Here is a 25,387-nt window from a genome sequence, read left to right as displayed (position 1 = left end):
CTGTTCCTGCAGTTCATGTGCTGATTAAGTCTCTAAACAGGAGCTTCACTATGTCAGTCACTATGGCCCATAATAGCTTTTCTAACCGCTGCAGGCAACCCTAACTAATAGGAGAAGGAAACTCACAAACGTAACTCAGGCTTAAAACTTAAATATCCTTACTGTTATCACGAAAAGTTGTGTGTGTGTGTGTCAGTGTGCATCAGTATGTGTGTATGTGTCTAGTTGTTTTTTCACAAGAGACTTCATATAAATGGGAGAGATAGATCAGAAATGTCAATGAAATCCCTGATTAAAGCATCTGCGAAGAACTTTCATTTTGTGTTGATTTTGGCGAACCCTGTGGACAAAAGTGGGAGTGTTTTTGCCAAAATGAAGACTGCATTTCCCATGAGCTCTAGCACGTATTTCGTAAAGACGCTTATAGAGAGCCGAAGCAGAAGAGAAGCCCACCATGGGACCTCAATTCAGAAAAAATGGGAATGGGTGAATGGGAGTCAAAGTTTTATTGTGTAATCCGATTGAATTGTGTTATGAGAAAAATATATGACCTTAACCTACTGAAGTTCAGAGGTTGCTACGGTAACTTGTGCATTACCATAGCGATAGTCCAGACCCTGGGCAGAGGCAGGCCAAAAAAAAAGGCGGGAAAGAGAAAGAAAGAGGGTGATTTTCTGCCCTGGCGATGGTCTCACATTTGGGCTTACTGGCCCTCATTTATCAAACTTGCGCAGGATCTGGTGTAGATTCTGGTGTAAATATCAGTGTACGCCAAGTGTCACGTGCAGGGTTTGAAATTAACTTTTTGACCTACTAGCCAAGTGGCTAGTAGGTCAAAAAAGTTACTCGCCAGACAGATTTTTTACTAGCCAAAACCAACAAGTTGCTTCACTATTGTATTTCAACGTCACTAGTTATATAGCAGTCATAGTAGTACCATATAACAGTCATCCTGTTCTTCTCAATCAATTGTGCTCTGTAGACGATGACCTTTCAACTTTTCTAGAATAACAGTAGTTTATGTGTGGCGGCCTGCCACAGGCTCGCAGAATTTTTTTTTTTTTTTTTGATGACTTTCTTTAATGGAAGCAATTTCACAGGTAGCAACATGACAGAGAAGACTTCCATTCTTCCGTTTTTTCCCCCCAGTTTTTTATCCCTCCCACAATCCCACCCCACTCAAAGAAGAACAGTATAATAATAATTTTTAAACAGCCCTTCACCAACTCTCATCTCTGCCTGTCAGTCCACCTGCCGTCTCTCTCGCACGCACGCACGCACACACACACACACACGCGCGCACATACACACACAGACACGGGCGCATGGACAGTTGGCACTTTGCCGCTCGTAAATGCGCTATATCGCGCTGATTGTACAGTGTTCAAATACCCACCCGTCCGTCCGTCCGTCGGATAGTCCGACCACCGACTCCGGCGTGCTAACAGCTAACAGCTACCAGCTACAGCAGCTGACTGAGCCTCTTGGAGCCGCGGCTCGGCTCATGTTAACTGGGCTCGGTGCGTTCCTCTCGGTCAGCTGTGAAGCAGCGGTCTGATAAGCATGATGTCCGTGGCGTGTCCCGTTATGCGCGACTAAGTTGTGACGTTGTCAGGTGACTATAAGCTTATAATACACTGGGGGAAACCCTGGAAACAGATTGGGAGTCTCTTTTTTTCTAGCTCGCCAAGTGGCGAGACAGATTTTTGTCTCGCCACAGAGGAATCTGGGTCGCAAATGGCGAGTGGCGACCGCTAATTTCAAGCCCTGGTCACGTGTGATTTACTAAAAGTGTGTACGCTGCTGATTTCGGCGTAGAACTGGCGTGGTGGTGATAAATCCGGCGGCTGAAAACGAGCGTAATTTAAATGTCACGCCCCGATATATTCCTGCTTTAGAGGCGTCGCCCTGCCCCTTTTACGACATGGAGACACGGAAGACGGCCAAGAAGAGGGACTTTACTGGCGTTACCGCGTTGAACAGGGAGAGGGCGGCAACATTAAATATCTGGACATTGATAGATTGATAGTTTTTGTGATTGATAAGCGTCATCCCGGTGGATGGAGGCTGCAGACGCACGTGTCACCGACCACGTCAGGAAACCCAGCGATCTCATGAAATGCTCCTGCAGTTTACTAAACACAAGTGACTGAGGAGAAATCATAGGCATATTACTGCTGCGAACGCTACTTTATGACCATCAGCACCGCTGGCATGGTTCGGCTGATGGAGGGATGTGAAACACCGGCTCGATCTCCCGCTGACAGGTCCCGGTGACGGGAAAAAAAGAAAGAAAAGAAAAACACTCCGCCGAGATCAGCTGGACCTGGACAGGTAGCGCCCCCCCCCCCCCGGGTGCCGGTGTCCGGCAGAGAGAGAGACCGTCCGGTCATGCTCTGGTGCAGGAGATGTTGGAAGTTTGTGTGTGTGTGATCTACAATAACAGGTCTGTCTGTCATTGACTGTTTCTGTTGACACAGCTAACGAGCATCTGTCACGTCGTGGTTTTTAATTCATCTCAGTTGCCCAAAATAAAACTCGAGTTATATTTTCAACACGGACTTGGTTTTATCGTTTCTTTTTTTTTTTTTGGCAACTTTTTTATCTTTTTATCAATATAAACAACAACAACATGTGGTCCACATCGCTGCGTTATTAGACTATGGTTTAATAATCATTCTGACACAGCAGCACTCCTTCCTGCATGTTCTACGCTGGTTCCAAATGTGCGTACACCTGGTCAGAGCTGGCGTGAGATTTGTGCGTACCGTACGCTCACGCTCAGATTAATAAATGCCGATCCTTGCGGTGAATTTGGTGTACACCCATTTTTTTGGTGTACGCAAGTTTAATAAATGAAGGCCATTGTGACAAAACGGTAGCTCCTATCAGAACAAGAAGCAGACCGCGAGCGACCGGAGACCTTCCCGAACACATTGATATGTTTTTGGTGTTTCTAGAGTAAATATTTTTGTAAAACCTCACGAGCCAAAAGAAAGAGGCACTTCTGGTTTTCTCAGGAAATTGGCTGCTGATTTTGTTTTGTTAATGGGCAGCTGGATGGGACCTGGTCTCACTCAGAGGCCCATAGTTCATGAGCACTTTGTGAGACAGAAGATAAATTTGTCTACAACTGTGGAAAAATTCACGTGTGTAGAGTGTAATTTGTGGACGGGAGCAGCGTGTAAATACATTTTTTTTTGTCAATTTCAGACTTACACACCCATTATAATCTCAACATTCTCCAAAAATGATCATAATGATTAATTGATCAAAAACTATAAAATCTATCAAAATTTGGAAAGCAGCGCCAATAGATGAGACTTATGTCTACATTTTTAAGTTTAAATGGAGTCTCTATGTGAAAATATGCTGAAGCTGTAGATGTTTGAAAAACACCAAACAATATTCAGGTTTTTGGACTCTTTCTTTATGGAAAAATGTTCTTGTTGCAGTTTTTCGCAAAGCATGCCACTTGGTTTTTCATCACTTTTCTTTCTGCTTTTCTGGAGCGGGTTTGATGAAATGAATATCACCGTACAGTAAAACATTGTATAAGCTGGTAATGCTGCAGTCTTTTTTTTTTTCATTTTCTCATGATAACATGACACCAAAAGGCCACTACCTCACTGAGGGAAATCAGTGTGTTTATATTATTTATAGCTGACATGAACGTTTTCTCACATGTGTGAGCCAGTTAGCTTTCAGTGATTTTCATTATTAAGCATTAGCATTTTCCTCCCACATCCGCTGCCGTGTCGAGCCTTCAGGCTTTGTGGCACCTATGGACTGCTTTCATTTTGTGTAATGTAAAAGATTTTCATTTCTGCATATTAAGAGTGTTTATTAACACGTCTTGAGGGAATCCAGTGACTATAGACAGGCATCATTAAAATTTGAATAGTTTTAACACTACTGTTTTAATCAGTATTTCATTTTAATCTGGTACATAAATGGTTATGTTGAAGAGGGTGAAAAAAATACATTTACAGAATTTACAATGCATAATTTACATCTTTCGGATTGTGTCTAATTTCATACATGTCAGAGTTACAGAGTGTTGTATAGTCAGGTCAGGTCATCCTCTCATCTGACTTAGCTATTCACAGATCTGATTCTTTCTGTAATATACAGGTAAAAGCCAGTGAATTAGAATATTTTGAAAAACTTGATTTATTTCAGTAATTGCATTCAAAAGGTGTAACTTGTACATTATATTTATTCATTGCACACAGACTGATGCATTCAAATGTTTATTTCATTTAATTTTGATGATTTGAAGTGGCAACAAATGAAAATCCAAAATTCCGTGTGTCACAAAATTAGAATATTACTTAAGGCTAATACAAAAAAGGGATTTTTAGAAATGTTGGCCAACTGAAAAGTATGAAAATGAAAAATATGAGCATGTACAATACTCAATACTTGGTTGGAGCTCCTTTTGCCTCAATTACTGCGTTAATGCGGCGTGGCATGGAGTCGATGAGTTCCTGGCACTGCTCAGGTGTTATGAGAGCCCAGGTTGCTCTGATAGTGGCCTTCAACTCTTCTGCGTTTTTGGGTCTGGCATTCTGCATCTTCCTTTTCACAATACCCCACAGATTTTCTATGGGGCTAAGGTCAGGGGAGTTGGCTGGCCAATTTAGAACAGAAATACCATGGTCCGTAAACCAGGCACGGGTAGATTTTGCGCTGTGTGCAGGCGCCAAGTCCTGTTGGAACTTGAAATCTCCATCTCCATAGAGCAGGTCAGCAGCAGGAAGCATGAAGTGCTCTAAAACTTGCTGGTATACGGCTGCGTTGACCCTGGATCTCAGGAAACAGAGTGGACCGACATCAGCAGATGACATGGCACCCCAAACCATCACTGATGGTGGAAACTTTACACTTTACTTTACACTTTACACTTTCCTGAGATCCAGGGTCAACGCAGCCGTATACCAGCAAGTTTTAGAGCACTTCATGCTTCCTGCTGCTGACCTGCTCTATGGAGATGGAGATTTCAAGTTCCAACAGGACTTGGCGCCTGCACACAGCGCAAAATCTACCCGTGCCTGGTTTACGGACCATGGTATTTCTGTTCTAAATTGGCCAGCCAACTCCCCTGACCTTAGCCCCATAGAAAATCTGTGGGGTATTGTGAAAAGGAAGATGCAGAATGCCAGACCCAAAAACGCAGAAGAATTGAAGGCCACTATCAGAGCAACCTGGGCTCTCATAACACCTGAGCAGTGCCAGGAACTCATCGACTCCATGCCACGCCGCATTAACGCAGTAATTGAGGCAAAAGGAGCTCCAACCAAGTATTGAGTATTGTACATGCTCATATTTTTCATTTTCATACTTTTCAGTTGGCCAACATTTCTAAAAATCCCTTTTTTGTATTAGCCTTAAGTAATATTCTAATTTTGTGACACACGGAATTTTGGATTTTCATTTGTTGCCACTTCAAATCATCAAAATTAAATGAAATAAACATTTGAATGCATCAGTCTGTGTGCAATGAATAAATATAATGTACAAGTTACACCTTTTGAATGCAATTACTGAAATAAATCAAGTTTTTCAAAATATTCTAATTCACTGGCTTTTACCTGTAAGTGGAAAACAACTTTATTGTGTGAAGAAGTTGGAGTGTCTGAAGTTCAATATCTGACGCGTCTCTACAAATTGAAAAAATATTCTGAGGCCAAACTGCAAACTCCTAAATCCTTTGGGTTTTTGAATGCCCTTCCATTTGAAAGCAATTACAAGTTTAGAATATTATTGGTTTAACTAATGAGTTTACTGGAAAATCTTCAGGGTGTGTACTGGATTTTTAATAAACACACAGTTTGGCTTCTCGGTGGTGATTTTGAAATCGGTTCAAGAAGCTCTTCCCAGAACACCTGGAGCTTCTCACACTCCCACATATATATATACAACAGGCTTCCAGCTCCTTCAGTTCATTAGATGAAGTTATCAGGAAGGCTGCCGAGTCGCCAGCATGTCATTTGTGCTCCAACAGTGTTCATCGTATAGTTTGGTTTTAGGCTAGAAGATGTCAGAGTCTATCTAAAGAGCCTTCTTTCATCTAGATAATTAAGAGAGAGGGTTTACTCTGATTTGTCCTTTATATGCAAATTTGACCTGATCTGCTTCATGTGACATACAAACCTTGATTCACAGTTTGTGTGTTATTTGTAATTCGTATGGGTCTCATTGTTGGAACCAGATCCAAAATGGAGATGAATAATGAACCCATTCCTTCCTCCTCTTGCTCCGAGTTCAGTGATTTTATGAATTCCCTGTGTCTGTGACTTCTTTCACTCACATAATGAGTCTGGAGGTCAGTCCTTTGTGTGTTTGTGTGTGTGTGTGTGTGTGTGTGTGTGTGTGTGTGTGTGTGTGTGTCAGCTGCTGCCCTAGTAAATCAGGAGCTCTACGTACAGACTGTGGCTGCAATCTGAATGACATTTACTCAGCGAAAATGAGGCAGAACCCGCTCGTACTATCTCATAAAAGACTGCTGGTGCTTTTGGTTGTGGTTTTTGTTTTGGGAATTCATAAAGGTCCCAGACTATAGAAGAAAGAACAGGAAAATATTTCATTATACAGACCTGTTTATTATTATTTTTTATTAAATCCCTTGTCCATCCAAGGTTTGAATCCAATCATAGCACTGAAAGAATCTGTCTGTGGCATTGTTGGCATTGAACTAATGATGATTTTCATTGGTGATTAATATGCACAGTCAATCATTTAGTTCCTTAAGGTACAAAATATAGTGAGATGAATAAACATTTTCTTACAGTCCCAGCTAACCAAAACCTGAATATATTCAGTTTATTGATCATCACGGTGGACAAACTGCAACTAGAACATTTCTGACACTAGAACAGGGTGTCCGCGGGGTTTTAAAAAGTATTAAAAAGTGATAAATCAAAAAAGCAAAATTTAATGGCCTTAAAAAGTGATAAATTTGGTCCAAAGGTATTAATTTTAAAGAATAGGTATTATTTTTTTTTCTTTTGGACAATGACTGGTTTTATTTTGATGAAATAGGCGTAATAAAATAAATAAAGCATTACTTGCTTGCGCCGCTACTTCAAAAAAAAAAGGAATGATATTTACGTCATATCAATTCATTGTATTCATTGGCCGCTAGAAATCTAAAATCATCTTCGCGCGCATAGTTGTCAGGCGGATAGAAGTGCTAGTGAATCTCTTCGGATTTTAACGTGTGGCAAAACGTTTCGAATATGGGAAAATGCAAGTTTGCAGAAGACTTAAATTGAGATGACAGGCGCCTTGATGTAGCCTATGTGTGTGTCAATGTAGCTGCACGTCACGCGCCGCACATCCGATGTGCTCTTTTTTCATGCACTCGCGGCTCACAGCTCCATGAACCTTCTACCGCCAGCCCGGTGTTTAGTCGGACCGGGTCCGGGTCTGCTCCGTTTGAAAGGGCAGGAAGCCCCGAAGCGCTACAGATACAGACACCTGCAGCAGCTGCAGCTTCTACTGCAGCCCCGGCGTCAGGGGGTCAATTAGGGGGGCAGTGCCCCCCCGCCCGTGCCTCCTTGCCCCCCCATTGGCTGTCAGAGGAGCAATGAGTTTTTTTTCCTGCTGAATTTTGTTTGGGGAGGAGTCATAATTTGTTTTGTGTGTCACATTGTATTAATTCATATTCAGTTAACTGAAATCAGTAAAATTTAAAATACAAAAAAATATTTCATTATGATTTAATTCATTATGGAAGATAGGCTACGTCTCGGCTTGTGTCACGTGACGCGTACGTGCTGCTGCAAGTGACGCGCGGAAGTTTGTTTACATTCACACTGCCGTCTGGGAGCGAGAGGAAACGTGTAGGCGAATTAAAAACTGATATTAGGAAATTCTTTTCCGCCCACCGCCACAAACTAAAACTACCTCTGGTAGGACAAAGCAGCAACCCGAGGCACGAGAGACAGCTGAGCAGGAGAACCATAACAGGTGTGTGTGTGTGTGTGTGTGTGTGTGTGTGCGTGTGCTTGCGTGTGTGTGTGCGTGTGCTCGCGTGTGTGTGTGCGTGTGCTCGCGTGTGTGTGTGCGTGTGCTCGCGTGTGTGTGTGTACTCGTGCTGCGTGTGTACATGCTGTAAAAGGCTTTATTCTATAATCATAGAAGGGTGAAAATCTCAGGACATGTCCGCTCCAATTAGGCTATTCAGCAGTATAAAGCTAAAACATGTGTGGGTCTTATATTAATAGGCTATCTGACAGTAGCTGCAGCTATCAACATAAAGATGAAAATAGGGCAGAAGTGGAAGGAGACAGTGAGTTCCATGGTGAAGCAGAGGAATCAGGCCCTTGAAGGCTGGTCCAGGGCGAAAGATTTAAAAACTGAGTTTTGTTTTTGTTCTCCAGCCACAGCTCCCCAGACCAGTTTCATACACTCTAGCCATTCTTGCCATTACAATGATAGGAACCCCAGTCAGTAGGCTACTGAATCTGTTTTGTTTTTGTTTTGTTTTTTATCTGAAGCAATGTTGTCCTTTCCCCCTATTTCTCCTCAGAGTGCACCAGAATGCCTCATTTATGTGTTAAATTTTTTTTTTTCTGGGGGACTGCCCCCAAACCCCCCTATTGCAAGTGGTGCGTGTGTGTGTGCTTGTGAGGGGGGGGGCGACACTCTATTAGATAGTAAAGAAATATTTTTTAAAAGTGCGCCCCCCTGAAAAGATGCAATGCCCCCCCTTTGATTTGGTTCTGCAGCCGGGGCTGTTCTACTGAGAGCTGAGGTCAGATGGAACGCACGTGAGACACAGACCGACGGTGCAGATGTGCGGACATTGTTGAAACTTTTCACACTGATGTAAAAAAAAAAACATATATATGGCCTACCACTGTGTTCTGTGACGGTAGAGACAGAACCAGGTATTTATTTAAAGAGTTAGTGAGGTGAGTTGGGTGAGGGAGGGAGGTGAGGAAGGAAGACGGAGCGAGGCAAACTGGGTGAGGGAGGGAGGGAGGGAGGTGGAGTGAGGTGAGTGAGTGAGGGGGGGGGGGGGGGCAGGTGAGGGTGGGATCAGGGGAGAGAGGCTGGTGATTGAGAAAGGCATGATAAGATATTTTATTTTTGATCAAATGTTCCTGATGACTTATGGATGATGCCCTGTTGTGCAACCGAGTCTCCTGGGTAATGGTAATGATGTAAGTAAGTGTTGGATGATAAAATCTATGTACATGTCATAAAATCTTTCTGACCTGCAAACTAGTCACCTTTCGGCTATAATCGCCGTTTTTCTGGTCAACTGGGTCGTTTACGTGAATCGTGCAGAACCGGGGAGTTTTTCAAAGGGGGGGGGGGGGGGTGATAGAGTCTTGATAAACATATCGGACAGCTTTTATTTTGAAACGACACGCGGGAAGTTATCTGATGTATCGGTGGAACGCAGAAAACTATGATGACAGGCGCCTTGGATAAGCGTGTGTGTGTGCATCGGGGCCATTCAGCTGTAGCGTCTTTTGCTCACACACTTTCAATGTGGGCGCGAGTTATGCACGCGGCGCGCCGCGCCGCACATTCGCCGTGCTTGTTTTTTCATGCACGTTCGCGGCACACAGCTCCATACCTGCTTCTACCGCTGGTGTTCTGTCAGACCGGTTCTGCTCCGTTTGAAAGGCGAAGGAAGAACGTATGTGGAAAGACGTGATACACACTCATTTTATGTGCTGTGATTTTCAACCCCCAGGCTACATACAATGCTGTGAACAAGTATTTTCCCCTTCCTGATTTCTTACTCAAACTTGTTATTAGTCATCAAACAACTTTTAATAGCCTAGACAAAGATGACCGAAGTACGGTAAATATAAAATGCACTTTTTAAATTATGATTTCATTTATTAAGGGGAAAAAAGCTATGCAAACCTACCTGATCCTATGTGAAAAAGTAATTGCCCCCTCTTGTTAAATCATGAACTAACTTTGATAAACCTTTTTATTTTTTTTGGAAAGCTGGTTCAATTTCACTCTTCACATCCAGGCTCCAGTGATCCATGGTGAGAGCCTTTATCCACTAATGGAGAAAGCTTGGAACAGTGGTGAAAACCTTCCCAAGATGGCTGCCCCATCAAAATATTATACAAATAAATAAAAACATTGTGTGACAAATCTGCAAAAAAGTAAGAAATCAGGAAGGGGGCAAATACTTTTTCACAGCACTGTATTTAATGGAGGGGGGACAATACCTGATATTCTCAGCTGTAAACAGTAGGCTAAATATAATCATAGAAAGCTGAAAGCCACAGGTCATGTGGTCATCCAAACTGATGCATCATTTTTAGTCAAATAATGTGAACATTTTCTGCAGCTGACCCCACCTGATTGAGGTGTACTTATTCTCTCAAAGCTGTCTTTTTAATGAGAGATTTGCTCTCTGTTTAACTGGGAACGCTCCAAAAAGCATAACTTGCATATTAAAATCACAAAAATTTTCTCCCGGGGGGGGGGGGTTGGTTTGGTTTTTCGGACCTTGTCACCCTTTTTACTCTCTGGAGTTTGCAGGTCTGTTGGTGCAACTCGATGTCGTGGTGGTATTAAAAAAAATCTGAAGGTAGTGAAAAAAGGTATTAAATGGTAGTAAATTGACTCAAAGATTTGCGTATATACCCTGTAGAATATAAATCCTTACAATTAAAGAATCAACATTGACACATGTTTACTCTTTGGTGGCTTCATTTAAAAATGAAAAGACAGCTGCCTCCAAATCTTTGTCTTGACTTGGAGATCCTCACCACTGGTTTCACACCAGATAAAACAGTTTACATATGGTTTTGTTTTTCCCTGTTTTTGTGCGACTACATTTGACTGATTGACGTGGACCGATTGTTTATTCATGCGAGAACACAGCCGAGTGTTACACTTACAGACTGCATTTGTGTGTATGTGTGTGTGTTTGTCACCGTGTGTAGAGGTGTGGAAAACATATGGAGGCCTGTTTTATTTATGATTTGACATTAATTGTGATGTTGATTCGGTGTGGCAGTGGTAGACATGCACACACACACATGTATACGAACACAAACATGTACCAACAGCTGCGTGAACATGCCACTTACGTTACAAGCCGTTCATGTCTGCCTTTGAAAAAAACAATTAACCTTGAGCAGAATGAAACGCAAAGGCAGAGCAGGGAGATCCTGCTGTTGCTCATTAGTGACGTACAAAAACCTGGTGTACAGATATGGAGCGGTGCCACATGTTTACATAAACATGAAGGCTTCGACTGCGGTGGGAGAAAATGGGCTGCGTTTCTATACATGTCCAATGTTTTATGTATGAGTCACATGATAGATGGCCTCAATCAGTGTGTTTTGTTTCAGACCAGTATCACAACAGCTCTTCACCTGTGTTGTGTTGTGTGTCTACTAGTGCTATTTTGCATTTTAAAGCTAAATTTATAGTCTGACGTGATGATTCAACACATGTCTGGATGATTTCAGCTGGAATGTGGGATGTGACTCAGGCCTGGACTACACGTATATGGATATTTTTTTATGCGGATATTTTCGTCTTAGTTTAAAAAAAAAAACTCTGTCCACACCACAGAAATATCTCTGTTCATACGAAGAGGCAAAACTGAAAACGATCGCCTCTGAAGCCTGAAACGCCATGCCCGGCCAGTGGTGGCGATCAGCAAAATGTAAAATACCACAGAAGAAGAACGGTATGAGCGCAGTCAAATGGTCCAGAAGAAGCAGTCAAACGGCGGATTTTAAACATGGATGTATTATATTATAAACCGTGCACTACTGTCATGCATGCGCGCTTCTCTCTCTCTCTCTCTCTCTGTCTGTGTGTGAACGACAATAAAGGAGAAGCAGCGCTATGCGGACACGAATGAGCGGCGAAAAATCTATTCGTGAATGAATGGGAAACACTGCTAAAAGTGCAAAGCAGCACTAGCCATTGTTGTTGGCAACCGTTTTGCTTCCATGCATGTGTGAACGGCTTGTCGCCAACTCCGTTTAACTCGGATAACTCAATCGGATATTTTCTAATTTCTCCACTTTTTTTATCCGTTTAAAAAGATCTCCGTTTATGTGGGTGAAATCGCCGTGTTTGTGTGGTTGAGAGGCCCAATTGGACAGAAAAATGTGCGTTTAGGAATATATCGTATTCGTGTAGTCCAGGCCTCAGTTATATCAATGACACTGCTTATTTTCGCTTCTTTAAAGCTTCATTAAAGCAGAAGTAAGTGGTCCGGTCGTTTTCGCTAATGCTGCGTTCCAGGCAGGCTTTTGAAATCGTAAATTACAGCTTCAAGTCACAACTTACGACTTTGTAGCGTTCCAGGCAACCCACTCGTGTTTTTCCGACCTGTTTTACCTGTGAAAGTCACTATAACGGCCACTCGTAACTTCCGACCGGTGAACTCGTACCAGATCGAACTGGTACGACTTCACGGTCGGAAAAATACGAGTTTCCTTGAACGCACCATAACAGCCCTCGTCCCTACGTCGCCACATTCACGGCGTCCCTTGGCTGCACACACAGCCCTGCATGCCGTTCTCTCTCCTCATTGGATAAAAACTGTAGGCAGCGTCGGAAATTAGCGGGGGCCATGGGCCATTTGGCCCCAAATTTTACCAAGAATGCCCCCAAAAATCATGATCCTGGGGCCAAAATTGTCCCCAAATTTTCAAAACAAATATATTTATATCTATACATTATCATAAATTTATTTTCATTAATTTACCGTCGCGCCTCATTATTCTCCTGATGTAAACGAGATTGCGCTGATACGTGAGAGTCATGTGACAGCGGGGCAGTGCTGCAGCTGCTGTGCTGCGATGGACCTGATCAGACTGGCGGTGGCCCACAGTGAATCCCCCTGAAAGCCCCAGCAAATAATAGCCTACATCGACAAAAAGTTAAGTGGCAAGTTGCACCTTTTCGTCGGCTTATTATTTGCAGGGTTTAAAAAAAATAATAATCTTATAACGTCACTGCAACATGCGGCTCTCAGTCCGGTGTTGTGTAGTTAGAGCTGTGTCTCCCTCCTGTTTCCCAGGTAGGAGGGGGACAATAGCCCACTTAGGGCTGGGTGATAAAACGGTAGAAATTGTGAAATAACTTTTCCTCAATAGAAATATGAGACATGGTCGATAGGTTTCATTCATCCATGTTTTGGCAAACAATACAAATAGCCAATGATATTGAGAGTTGCGCCGTGCCGAACCAATCATGTGGCTGGAATAGAGCCAGTCAACACGTGTATTTGTTTGGGTTGCTGCAGACGGGCACATCAGCTGACACCGCCGGTAAAATAAAAAATAAAAGAAAGAGAGAGAATGAATGTTGTCTCAAAAGAAAAAGTAAGGAGAACTCGGACGAGTGACTGAAAAGACGCATGGTGCGCAATGGGGACACCAGGCAGTTGGAGTGGACCGTGGTCACGGTGCGGCCGCTCTGCTGCTCACAGGGCCGTTACTAGGAATTCTGGGCCCCCTGAAAGAATACTAAAGTGGGCCCCTGCCCCCTCACGTTTCCACTTTTTTGCTTAGACTACGTATGTATTATCATTTTTTTATTTAGCCTACTTTGTTTTGATGCTAATGCAGCATTACTATGAGTATTAGTCAGGGTCTTATGCAGAATAATTCAGTTATACAAAGATTAGACTACTGGGGTTTTTTGTGGGCCCTACTGGGCGCTGCATGGGCCACTAGAATTATCATCACCTTTCTCCCCTATACAACGGCCCTGGCTGCTCACCCCAGAACGACTGTTGAGTTCACAACAGCCCCCCCACATCGCCCAGCCCTACCTACCAGTGATATTCTCATATTACTGGTAATATCTAATATCTAATATTGACCAACCATAACTTTATATAACCCATTATTTATATCGTTTATAGACTATGATAGGCGTTTATATAGCTTATAGTTTGTTATTTATATATATATATATATATATATATATATATATATATATATATGAAATGGCCCCCAAGTATTTTGAAAATGCCCCCACTTTTTGGACTGTGGGGGCCAAAATTGCCCCCAAAATATTTTCTTAATTTCGTACCCTGACTGTAGGATACGATAAATGTTTTCTCCTCGGCTCAGAGCAGAGCAGAGTGACTGACAGACCCGTGTTTCAGACCAAACACTCTATGTAAGTGATTGCTGTTGGAAGATATAACTATTTAAGACTTATATTAACACAAATATATCACTTACTTCTGCTTTAATTTAAGGCCCTATGAGATCATTAATGAAGGGACAAACAGACAGAAGTACAGAGGATCCAGGGATACAAGATCTTTTTTTGTTTCCTTTACACAAAAGAGGAATAAACAACAGAGAAGAAACATCAAATTGTTATTTTAAACATCAGCATCTGCCCAGAATTTCACAATCCGTGCATCCCTAATTACTTTACTCTGTGTGACTGTGCATGTTTGGGGGATGAGTGTGTATTTTTGTCCGTGTGTAAACGTAACGTAGTGTAGAAGCTGTCAAACCTAAATCAGTGACATGTGGCGCGCACTGGGTTTTCACAGGAGGAGGAACATGAGTTTAATTGCAGTTTTGACTGTCAACCAACAGATTTAATTGCCCACAGGTGTGAATGAGGTTTGTAAATGTGTTGACGCCGTCAGTGATCAGTGACCTGTCCGTGGTGTGATCCTGCCGTCCACTGAGTTCACGCAGGGACACGTCTGTGAAGTCTGATCCTGAGCAGCACTACGGTCATAAAAACATGCAAGTACAATTGTAATTTTTTCGGTTTTATTTCTGAATTAATTTGAACAACTGCAGCCATTAAGGAAAACACTGGTCTATGAACTGTGGTTTAAATTACTCAGCAATCACAGCAATACTTTAGATTTCAGCATTAATTGGACAGCTATTTTCTTTTTTTAGAGGTTGTTAAAGCAGTGTTTTCCCAGCCTTCCCTAACGAGCTTAGCTGCTTTCACTGAGCAGATAAAAGCTGAATGCAGTCGTCGGCCTATTTGTTCTTTTTACTTTTGAAACAGATTAGGTATCGGTGAATGTGTAGGTGAAGTTAAGCACCTGGATCAGATTAACAATTGTAACTTGATTTCTCTGAACCTGAACCCGTTGCCGCTTGCTCTTCACCGTTCATGTAATTAATTGAGTTTCTCAATGCAAAGAAAAATTACACCACAATAGTGAAGGACGGCACATTGAGTGGCGTATAATTAAGTCAGCCTCATAGACACAGACATCATATTAAATCAATGAAGCTGCTGCATTATCAATAGCTGTGTGAAATTGATTTTCTTTTGTTGGCTGTCTTAAGTCAGTCATGTAATCATGTGTTAGAATAAACGCTGACACTGGAAATAACATCAATTGATTTTAGTCTTCAGTAATCAGCAGTAATTACAGAGTTATGTTAAATGATTATTTTTCAGAAAGCCAATCAACAAGTCCAAATTACCGTCATGCTCAACAAGAGAGGAAATACATGTTGTTGTCGGTGTTGTCTGTTTTTGTTTCTGAGAATTTAGTCTTTTTGTCTAGTTGATGTTCCAATAATGTAAATTAATTAACCTATCATCATTACGTTTATAGAAAACACAATGCAAACAAAGTTATCTCTCCTAAATGTTTCAGTGATGGCACAAGGAGACGCAGCGAGCCGCTCTTATTTACTTTTATTCTCTTGTAAACTCGGCTTGTTACTTGTTGTTTTCTGACAAAGTGGCTGCTCAGCTGCGTTGTATTAAGAGCCACTTGTGTTGCTACGGTAACAGCAGGTGTTGCCAAATTAACCAGGACCCTAATCTACTATTATGTCTTTTAACAGATGGTTAAACATTCACTCTGGGTTTAAGTTTGGGAGCGAAGATTTTCGGTGAGGATTCAGCTGTGAGCTGCCTGGATGAGCCTCAGTTATATTCTCTGGATGTCATATAGAAAACCTTTATGATCTCTCTGTATTGCCGCAGTAGGGGGCAGTAAAATACTGTCTGTGGGGTAATATAGCAATTTTTAGGAAAGCACAATAGTTAAAATAATGAGATGATAATGTATTTAGTTTAATTCAATAAATTAAGCACTTAAAAATTAAGGTACTTCATCACATTGACACAGTAATCCTGTAAATCCTTGTGATCGATTCCCTCGTACGAGAGTCTAAAACAATTGCAGACATTGTCGTCATGCACAGTCTGCACAGTTGGAATGAGCGCTTCTCTCAAATGAGGCAGGCTGTTCAAAGTGTCAAACATGGACCTGTCATGGTGGACGATGAGTGTCTCAAAGTGAACGCCAAACCAAGCCCAATCCTACCAGCTCAGACACAGGTGGGAGACGGTGACAACATGACGCAACCTCTCTGTTGGCATCACTCTGGTGCGACAGCTGTGCCAGGAGTGCAGATAAAGCACTGCCAAAAAAACTAGGGCTGGGCAATTCATCTAAAAATAATCAAAACCGACATTTAGATCCTCTAGGGTCCAGACTGCCCCTAAAATTTGAGACGGTGCAGGCAGTTCAATGTGTGTGAGGATCATGAATGAAGAGAAAAATTGAATATTTGCTTTGCAAGTCGCTTTACAGTGTGTGTGCTCCTAAATTTTCTGCTTGTGCTCCTATAAGATATTAAGTTAGGGGCCACTGTGCTCCGAATAAAAAAGAAAAAAAGTTAATCTGGAGCCATTCAACATAATCCTGCCCTTGACGGTTATTTTGGTTTTCCACTCCTTTAATTATCTCCCTACCATTGACTGTATGCACCCTCCCCTGAAAAGCACATTACTCCCTGTGTGGTCATGTGACAATGTCCCATCCAGTCCGCTACGTGGAAGTGACACCAAAACTGTAGTCCCTGAGGGAGGCTCGAATGGCTGAAAGGAGCAAACACGAGTCTCCGGTGTCTGCAGCTCCTCAGTTGCTCTCATTGACAGAAAAACCACTGCCAAAAGATTAGAGATTAAACGTCTAGATGTGCATTGATTGAACTTGTGTGAACATGTAAAGGGTTGCGTTTGGTGAAAGGACAGTGGATGTGAAGTGTCTCTCTGTGGGTTTGAACTGTGTGGTTATATACCGCAGCCATCAGTCAAGATTTTAATAATTGACCTTTCCATCCATCTGCCGTTCCTTAACATCGTCCTCGTGTCACAGCGACCCCCCTCCTCAGTTTCTAATGAAATACCCTGTGGTCAAACCACAAGAGCTGACGTCTGCACTGCTGCATCCTGCTCCTCTCTGGAGAGGATTTAACATTGTTTTCACTGAATTTTTTACATGTTCAAACATGTCCAAGACTGCTCAACACGGGCTTCTGTCAGCCACTGAGTGTGCAGGAGAAAATTACTTTTTTTTTTTCATAAATTGATTGGATTAAACATCGTTCTTGTGGCCAGGTTACAAGACAGCCATTACTTTGTGCACTGCGTGAGACAGTGTTGGCTTCAGAATTACAAATCCTCAACTTGTGGGAAGAAAGTCAAGAAGTGAATTAAAAAAGTTGAGGGTAAATAATGACTGTGGTCTCAGTTGGTACTTTGCCAATATCCAGCTGTTTATTCTCTTTGCTCATGGTGGATGTGTCTGAAACTTTTCAAACACCTTCAGGAGCTGTTTCCACTTTTCCTTCTTCTGTATGTTCACTGTGCTCTATAGGGGTAAAAATACACATCCTTTGACTGTTGCATATGTGCATAGTTTAGCTGTGTGTGTCCTATATAATGCTTTTACCATAATAATCTCTGTTTTCTGAGTTTTGAAAAGAAGCTGCTGCAAAGAAGCGATTTCTCTTAGTGAAAATAGGTTGGTATGCTATTTATCAGTGCCTGCTATCACACATCAGTGGAATACTAATGGCTGCTTTTCTATCTCTGGGTTTTGTCTGTTATGTGCTGCTTTATACCTGCATGACTTATTTCTGGCGCACTATACCCCGACTTTATCTTGCATCTCTGTACAGCTGCTTCGTTCTCCCCCGTGTCTTGTGACTCTGAGAAGTGAGCTCTGCGTGCTCCCCCATCTCATCTTTGTCTCCCCCAAAACACTCACCCACTGCGTCGGAGACGAGCCGTGCTCTAAGCTATGTATGTGCTGTTGCCTGTAGGGAATCTCGTCCGTCACCCAGACCTAGGACACCTCCTGACAAGGTCACAGAGGTCTGCCATTCTGAGATTAAAACAGCTCCATCCATCCAGCGAGTCCCCCCTCTGGGCAGCCATTATCATAGCAGATCGCCATGCCAAAAAAGCTCAAATGGATATGTAGTGCACAGGCTGTGACCTTCCAACAGACTGCTGTCATTTCTAGGTCTCTGTGTCTTGTGAGATGGTGATGGCTGGGGCTCTAAGTGCTCCCCTTTTTCCTCTAAGTAGGGAATAATGGCATGTATCTGGAGTAGAAACTTCATAATTACTATCAGTGATGGGAATGACGTCGTTACAAAATAACAGCTTTTATTTTCAGAGCTACAACAAGACAACAATAAGATATAGATCGCTTTAAAATGTTCCTGAACTTTTAGTGGATACTTGAAAAAGATATTAATACTAGAAACAACAAACAGAACGTTAAAGTTTAAGTAAATGGGAGGCGAGTCCAAGTAATTGGACATGTTTGAGCATTTTATAAAAAGGAACTGCAACAGTTACTTTTCCTGGTAATTAGTTACTTTTATCATGTAGTAATTCTAACTATCTCAGTTACTTTTTGGGGAAAGTAACTACCGTAGTAACTATAAAGTGACGTGCCCACTGCCCAACACTGATAAATGTCCTTTTTAGGCTGTGTTTGAAACACAGGGTCAACTGGAAAAAACAACAAAAGTCTCCTCCTTTTGCCAACTCTCATGTCGTATGTGCTGTTTTTTTTTAGTGTTTATGTTTATTTATGTACGTGTGTGTGTGTATGTAGCATCAGCTTGAGCCAGGCCAACAGCGGGGATGGGCAGGCAGCCTGGTTAAGGTTGCGGCGCCCAAAGGTTTCACACAAACACAGCTGTCAAAACTGGCACACAGGCCCTTGTTAGTGCTTACTAGTGCGCACACGTTTGCTTGTGTGAGTTTTGTTTGACTCATGGTTCGCCCTGGGAATAAGAGGGCAGTCTGGCGGGGAACAGGGACCTCGGAGCACTCAAAGCTTTTATCCATCCATCCATCCATTATATTTCTTTCTCCGTTTTTAAAAATGTTGAAAATGAAGTCGAGACAAGAAAGAGAAAAATATCCGGGGCTCTACAGAGCTGCTTCACTGTCATTCATCTCATGGACAGTGATGAGGGATGAGCTGCTACTCATCATTCTGACTTTATCCGCACTTGCACGTTGTTTGTTTGTTTTCCAGGAACTGATGCAGAAATTATGATAAAATGCGCGGCCGATCTGTCAGGTTGGAAAACACGCAGTTGAGACTTTCTTATTTGAATACTAGAGGTAGAATAAAGTTGTTCATTATTTGGAAAGTCCCAGGTCAGTTTTCTGTTTCCACATATATAAAGCAGTCTTCCTTGCAGCCATGGGGAGATCTAACCTGGTAACATCAACACAAACACAACCCATCTGTTTGTTTCTACTAACTGCACTAATTACAGTGATTATGTTAATGTAACCTAATGGGGTCGTGATTTATTGATATTTAATTGTAACACAAAGCACTTCTGAAGGGATTACACTATTTATTTGGATAAATGAATGCATTTATTATGACTGTTAATTAGAAAGCAGTTTCTGCTGCTTTTCTCACAACAGGAATCTGTCTCAGCTTTTGTCTTTGGGGCTCGTCCTGTAGGGAGGGGGACAATTGGTTTACATAAGATCTGAGATACTTGTCTGCTACAGCTCTGAATGGATTAATAAAGAAAATCTTTGCTCAGCAATTCATAACTTTTCAGTTTAAGTATTAGTAATAGATTGTTGACCATCATATAGAGAGTTTTAAGTGAACCAACCAACACATACTACACCACAAGCGACTGGGTAAAGAAATGACTTACCTTCTTTGCTTTAAAAAACAAAACTGCACCTGTACAGGATGAATTATTATGCGATACTGGTATCACAGAGGAAAGAGAGCGTCTGGCTCACCACAGCTGGTGACATAACACATTACAGTCGCTGTGCAGTGTCATTTAGAGTTTTTCTTTTGCCTGTTTTTTAATTGCATTTTCAATTTTCACATCTGGCTAAGATGGAAAAGTTTACATGATATCAGTAAAAACATAATGTGATTACAGTGCAGCCAAAGCTGTCTTAAAACTCAACAAAAGGTATATAATCAGATCCGTCTGGTCAGGAGGCTGTGACATCCCACAAATTACACATAATTTAGACCAGTATTTTCATTTTCAATGCAACATCCAGTTTTCTTTCCCTTTTTAGATGTGATATTTTTTGTTTTTTTTAAAGTATATTTTTATGGGCTTTTTTGCCTTTAATTGGATAGTGCAGTGAGAGTGAGACGGGAAATGGGGAGGCAGAGAGAGGGGAATGACATGCAGGAAAGGGCCGCTCGACGCGGGATTCGAACCGCCCCAGATGTGATGTTTTAACAAATACATTTACTTTGCAATTTCTTTCCCTGATTTTGCTGAAATTCATATTACTGATGTAAACTTGACAGTCAAGAATCTGGACTCTGATCTGCAGAGTTTTTTTTATTTCATTACTGCGGAACAGGCAGAAGATTTATGTTTCCAAATTATGGCATTGGTTACATTTTCAGATAAAAAAAAAAAAGCCATGTTCTTTTCTCTGCTTTTGTTTTATTTTAGTTCAGTCAGAGAGGGACCAGTTAGCTTAACTGCCATTTGTGTTTCATTTTACGCTGAAGTGGACTACACTCATTCATAATCCATTCACTCATTGGACATGAGTGAATAGTTTATGCGCCGGATAAGAGCCTGCAGATAACACTGCAGCACTTTGCCGAGTACATATTTGAAACTCAAAATATTTTCTCACGACTCCAGAGGTGAGTCAAACAAAGGAAACGCTCTGGAGACATTGTGTTTTTTTTAAATTTTCTTTTGAGTTGACCAGGAAACCTCAGATATTCAAAACCTAAACCACTAGCTAAATCTACGTTTAACCCGTTTTTATCCAGTGAATCCACATAAAGAAAGAGCAGGAGGGATTTCTATAACACCAAGGGGATAATTCATATTTTATCTGTTACGTTACATCACACATCATGTGAACGGTTGTACTGACATGAAATATCAATCTTTCCTCTGCTTTGTTTTCTTTAATTTTCAATAAGGCCTTCTTCCTCTCTGCCTGCTGCTGTTCTTCTTCGTCCCTCGCTTCTTCTTCCTCACCGCAGCTTGTTCCATATTTAGACGTCATTAAATCTGAATTGATGAGAGGGAGTTTGTGTGCGTTGGTCTGCCCTAGAGCAACTCAGGGGCCTAGTAGTGAGGGGGTGGGGGTAGAGATCGGGGGCAACTGATGTGAGTGAGTGTGAGGATGGTGTGTGTTTGTGTATGAACACTGTCAGGAGGTTTTGCCAAGGCGCGGGCATCATGTACCCGGGGGGCAAGGAGGAAGGGCTGGGGTGTATTTGTTTGGAGATGAGTACGTACACACACGCACATACACATGCACACACACTCACATGATGTGTCTAATTGGCAGAAGACAGCTGCTGCCAACCAGAAAGCCCATGTGAAAGTACTCATCGTGCTTTTGGCCCACAGGCAGCCACGCCACACTTAACAATTTACCCTCATCGTAATGAGCGCAAATGTGCAGCAAATTCCTTTCCCGTCCAAAGCGTTTTATTTACAAGTCATATAGCAGCAGCAGCACAAGAGCTTAACAACCTTTGATTGTCTTAATCTTCTCATCACAGATGCCAAATATCGTCTTTGCTCGATAACTCAGAGATTCATTAGACTCATATCAAGATGAAATGCACAGCGGTGCAGAGGGAAGAGATTATAAATTTAGTTTCCTGTTATGAGTTGTTTATTTCCGTGAAACTGTAGTGTTTCTTCTACATTCATGTAGGAGTGGCGGGTAGTGGTGTGCATCTTCACTGGCCTCACAATTCGATTCGATTATACGATGCCACTCGATGCATTTCGATGCATCACATCCTCAATTTTCTGTCTGTATGATGATGAAGTCAGCAGTGTAAAACTCAAGGATGTGGGAGATTGAAACATCCTGAATGCTATGAGTGACAGGCAAACCACCAATAATTTACCAGCTGTGTGTCCAGGTGTGTTTAATTGACAAAAGGAGAGGAGATTTTAAACTAAAAAGGACACGTTAGCTTGCCGGTATGTTAACAGCGGACTTTACGCGGAGTGACCTCCGTTGACATACTCGACCTCATACTTGAGGTGGACCCAAACGGACGTCCGCCCGACACGTCCATACTGTGCCACAGTACGCCCAACTCAGTGCGTCTGCCTCAACTCTGAAGCGGCGGCATTAATGAAGTAGTGGCCGAGAGCAACTATTTGGTAGAGCACGTCTGCTGCAGTGACCCTGGGTTTGATTCCACCTGGACTCGTGAGCTGGTGGCGGTGAGAAATTTACCACAAGTTGTGTGTCTACTTGTTCTGTTATTGGTCAGTGTAGCCTAAACATTAACATTATGTTTTTAGTATTTAAGCTATAACTTGTTTATTATTGTTTATACAATAAAATGTAAATTTAAAATGTTATAGTTCTGCATTTATCAAGGTATTTATCAGTAATACAGTGAAGAGGCACTTGGTTCAGGGGCCCAAGAACAGAGGAGGCGCCTGGAGCCTCTGTCCAACAAGAAATATTAACAATCAAACCACAAAAAAGAAACGTAAATTGACCTTGTCGTAGCCTGTTTTGTCTCTTTTCAATCTCTGTAACTTGTTAAGTAATAAAATAAGTAAAAAGAGTTCATTTATGGTAAAAGACTGTCAGTAATATTTTATGAAAAATAATGATGATCGGCTACAGCTACTTAAGTTACTCATTGCCACACAGACATATTTACTTGGTATATCTGTCCAACATCCAACCGTCCTGCTATAAATCTGAGCTTATTGTCTGTTACAGTGTTTAGTTTTTGTTTTAGCCTTCAGTTTCTTCTTCTTTCTGGTAGTTAAACGCTGTTGAATAACACTGAGTGGTGTTTCTAATATGTTAGGCCTGTATTACTCACCCAATTTGCATCAGTAATGGTAGACCGAATATTAGATTCATCAGTCACAATATAAACTACAGTTCATCTGCAGTCTCCAAAATGACCATTAAGTTTCAACTGTACAACATTACAACACTATAACTATCGTGAAGGTCGGATATATAGCTCTGCATTATTATTATTTTGCAGGTATAACTAAGAAACTGGCAGCTAAGTGTTTGCAGATCATCCCCTCCTCTCACCATAAAGTACAAAATAAGTCCATTATAGCTGTTCATTCTTTTAGCAGGTATAGTAACTGTGCTGTGTACTTTTGTATTGAAGCCACAGCAGCACAAAAGAGAAACCAAACAACATGCAAGATTTTTCTGGAATGAGCAAATTACTCGCCGTAATTCCACTTCTCTAATTGAAAATACAATAGTATAAATATCTTTTGAGACAACATCCAGTCATGCACGAGCAGCACAGATTGCGAGTGCTGTGTTTGTGTGGAAGGATCCCAGAGTAGACAGAGCGAGTGAGCAGATAGTGACGAGACAGATGGCTTGGTTGTTTACAGAACTCAGCAATAAGTGTCATAAGTTAGTAACTCATTACAATGATCCTTTCACTGACTTGAAATAAACTCTCACTGATGCATGACACATAAGCTGTCTGCGATTCTGTAGCACCCCATCCCCCCCTTTCCTCTCCCTCTCGCTCCCTGCAGTGCTCCCTCCGACCAGTAGATGGAAGCAGAGCCACATGTACTAATAGGGCTAAAAATGGGGGTAAAAAAAGTTGGGTGTGAGTCTCCCCAGATGGTGAGTGGCATGAAGCAGCTCTTCTGGCCTTCTTTCCCCAAGCAGCAAGGCAGACAGGTCCTTTCAACTCTCTTCAATCAAGTTTCCATAAAGGCAGAGAGCGAGAGAGACCCAGTGCTCCTTTTTTTTTTTTTTTTTTTTACAGCGGGGGCTCCTCCGCAAGAGCTTCGCTTCTATAAAGCAACAGATACCGCTGCTTCAGATCCAAGCGACCTGCTGCACCCTGACAGGGAGAGCAGGATCGGAGGGGAAAATTAAGACAAGGAAGGGGGTGGTGGTGATGATGAGAAAGCACAGATTTGATTACCAAATGCAGCTCGCACAAGGCCACGAGGTCTGGAAAGCACAAAACGAAATAAAAGCAAGGAGGGTTGACTCAAGGATCCCGTACTTCTCTTTTCTCTCTGTTGGCCCTTGATCTTGAGCTTTGTACTCTCTAGTTTTTAAAGCCTGGGTTGTATGTGATACTGGCTCTCTACTGTTCTCTCTGCTGCTCCATCTCCCCCTCTAATTAATGCCCAGCTATGTGAAACCAGGATTAGATTAGGCTAGGGAAATCAATGCCTGACAGCACCGTTAAATAAAAAAAAAAGAGGAGGAGAGGAGGAGATCAGTAAGCAAGCAGTCACATTTTAATCAGGGCGGGTGAGGATCGGACGTAATGGTGCAGCACTGGTTCCCCCTTTGAGGATGAGTGAGTGAGTGTCGGTCTCGGTCACATGCAGTTTGTGTAAGCCAGAGTCAAGGGCAGCATATAAAAGGCAGGAGTGTGAAGTCTGTGGGTCTGTGGGAGAGGTTGGACCCTCAGGTTCCCACAGAAGGACACAACAACCCATCCTTGGAAGTCTTGGAGGCGTGAACAGCTACGTACTGTATATAAGCAAGACTGCAACCTTAGCAGCAGCAGCAGCAGCAGTAGTAGTCGTGGGAAATGGGAGCTACCGTTTTTCCACAAACCCTGCCTCAAGTGTGGAAAACATAACACTCGACTCTCTTTACATGAATCACCAGAGTGCTGAATCCTGCAAATAAGAAAACGTAAAACGGGAATCCAGGACAACATTTTGCTTGAAACATTTTTTTTTTTCCTTTGGAAGAAGAAATCTTGCCCTCACCAAAAAAAACCCCCCAACACTTGAACTTTTAATGAGAAAAACATTGAAGCAACTCGAGTCATATAATGTTGCTCATCTTGGGGGCATGAGCCAAGTGCTCCAGTGGTGTTGCATTGACTGAGCAGCATTCACATACGCTGTTTATGCCTCAGTCATAGCAGGAATAGGCCAAACATTTAGGAAAAGTGATTTAACTTCCACTAGATTGTTTTATCATTTGCAATTAACTATCCAATGTGATGCAATGCGAGTCAGTTGGCGCAGCACCTCCTTAGGTGTTACTGCATAAATCCCCATGTGTAGGGGTTTAATTAACCTCTTCACCGCTGGAGCCTGTGGACTTGACCTGTTGCTGAGGAGCA

General features: G+C 42.1%; 1 protein-coding gene across 1 annotated transcript in view; it reads left to right on the top strand.

Annotated features, from left to right (window-relative positions):
- The window catches only part of LOC146974145 (uncharacterized), a 179,955-nt gene extending 160,495 nt beyond the window's left edge, over nucleotides 1-19,460 (top strand). Inside the window, exon 3 of the mRNA XM_085797265.1 lies at nucleotides 19,446-19,460. The gene's annotated coding sequence lies outside the window, so the exon portion shown is untranslated. The remainder of the gene's footprint in view (nucleotides 1-19,445) is intronic.
- The last annotated feature ends 5,927 nt before the right edge of the window (nucleotides 19,461-25,387 follow it).

This window comes from Trachurus japonicus, chromosome 14, assembly GCF_045865225.1.
Source record: "Trachurus japonicus isolate A0001 chromosome 14, Traja_1.0".
In the NCBI taxonomy this organism is placed as follows: domain Eukaryota; kingdom Metazoa; phylum Chordata; class Actinopteri; order Carangiformes; family Carangidae; genus Trachurus; species Trachurus japonicus.
The sequence above is the reverse complement of the archived record's forward strand: the minus strand, read 5'-3'. Positions and strand labels throughout refer to the sequence as shown.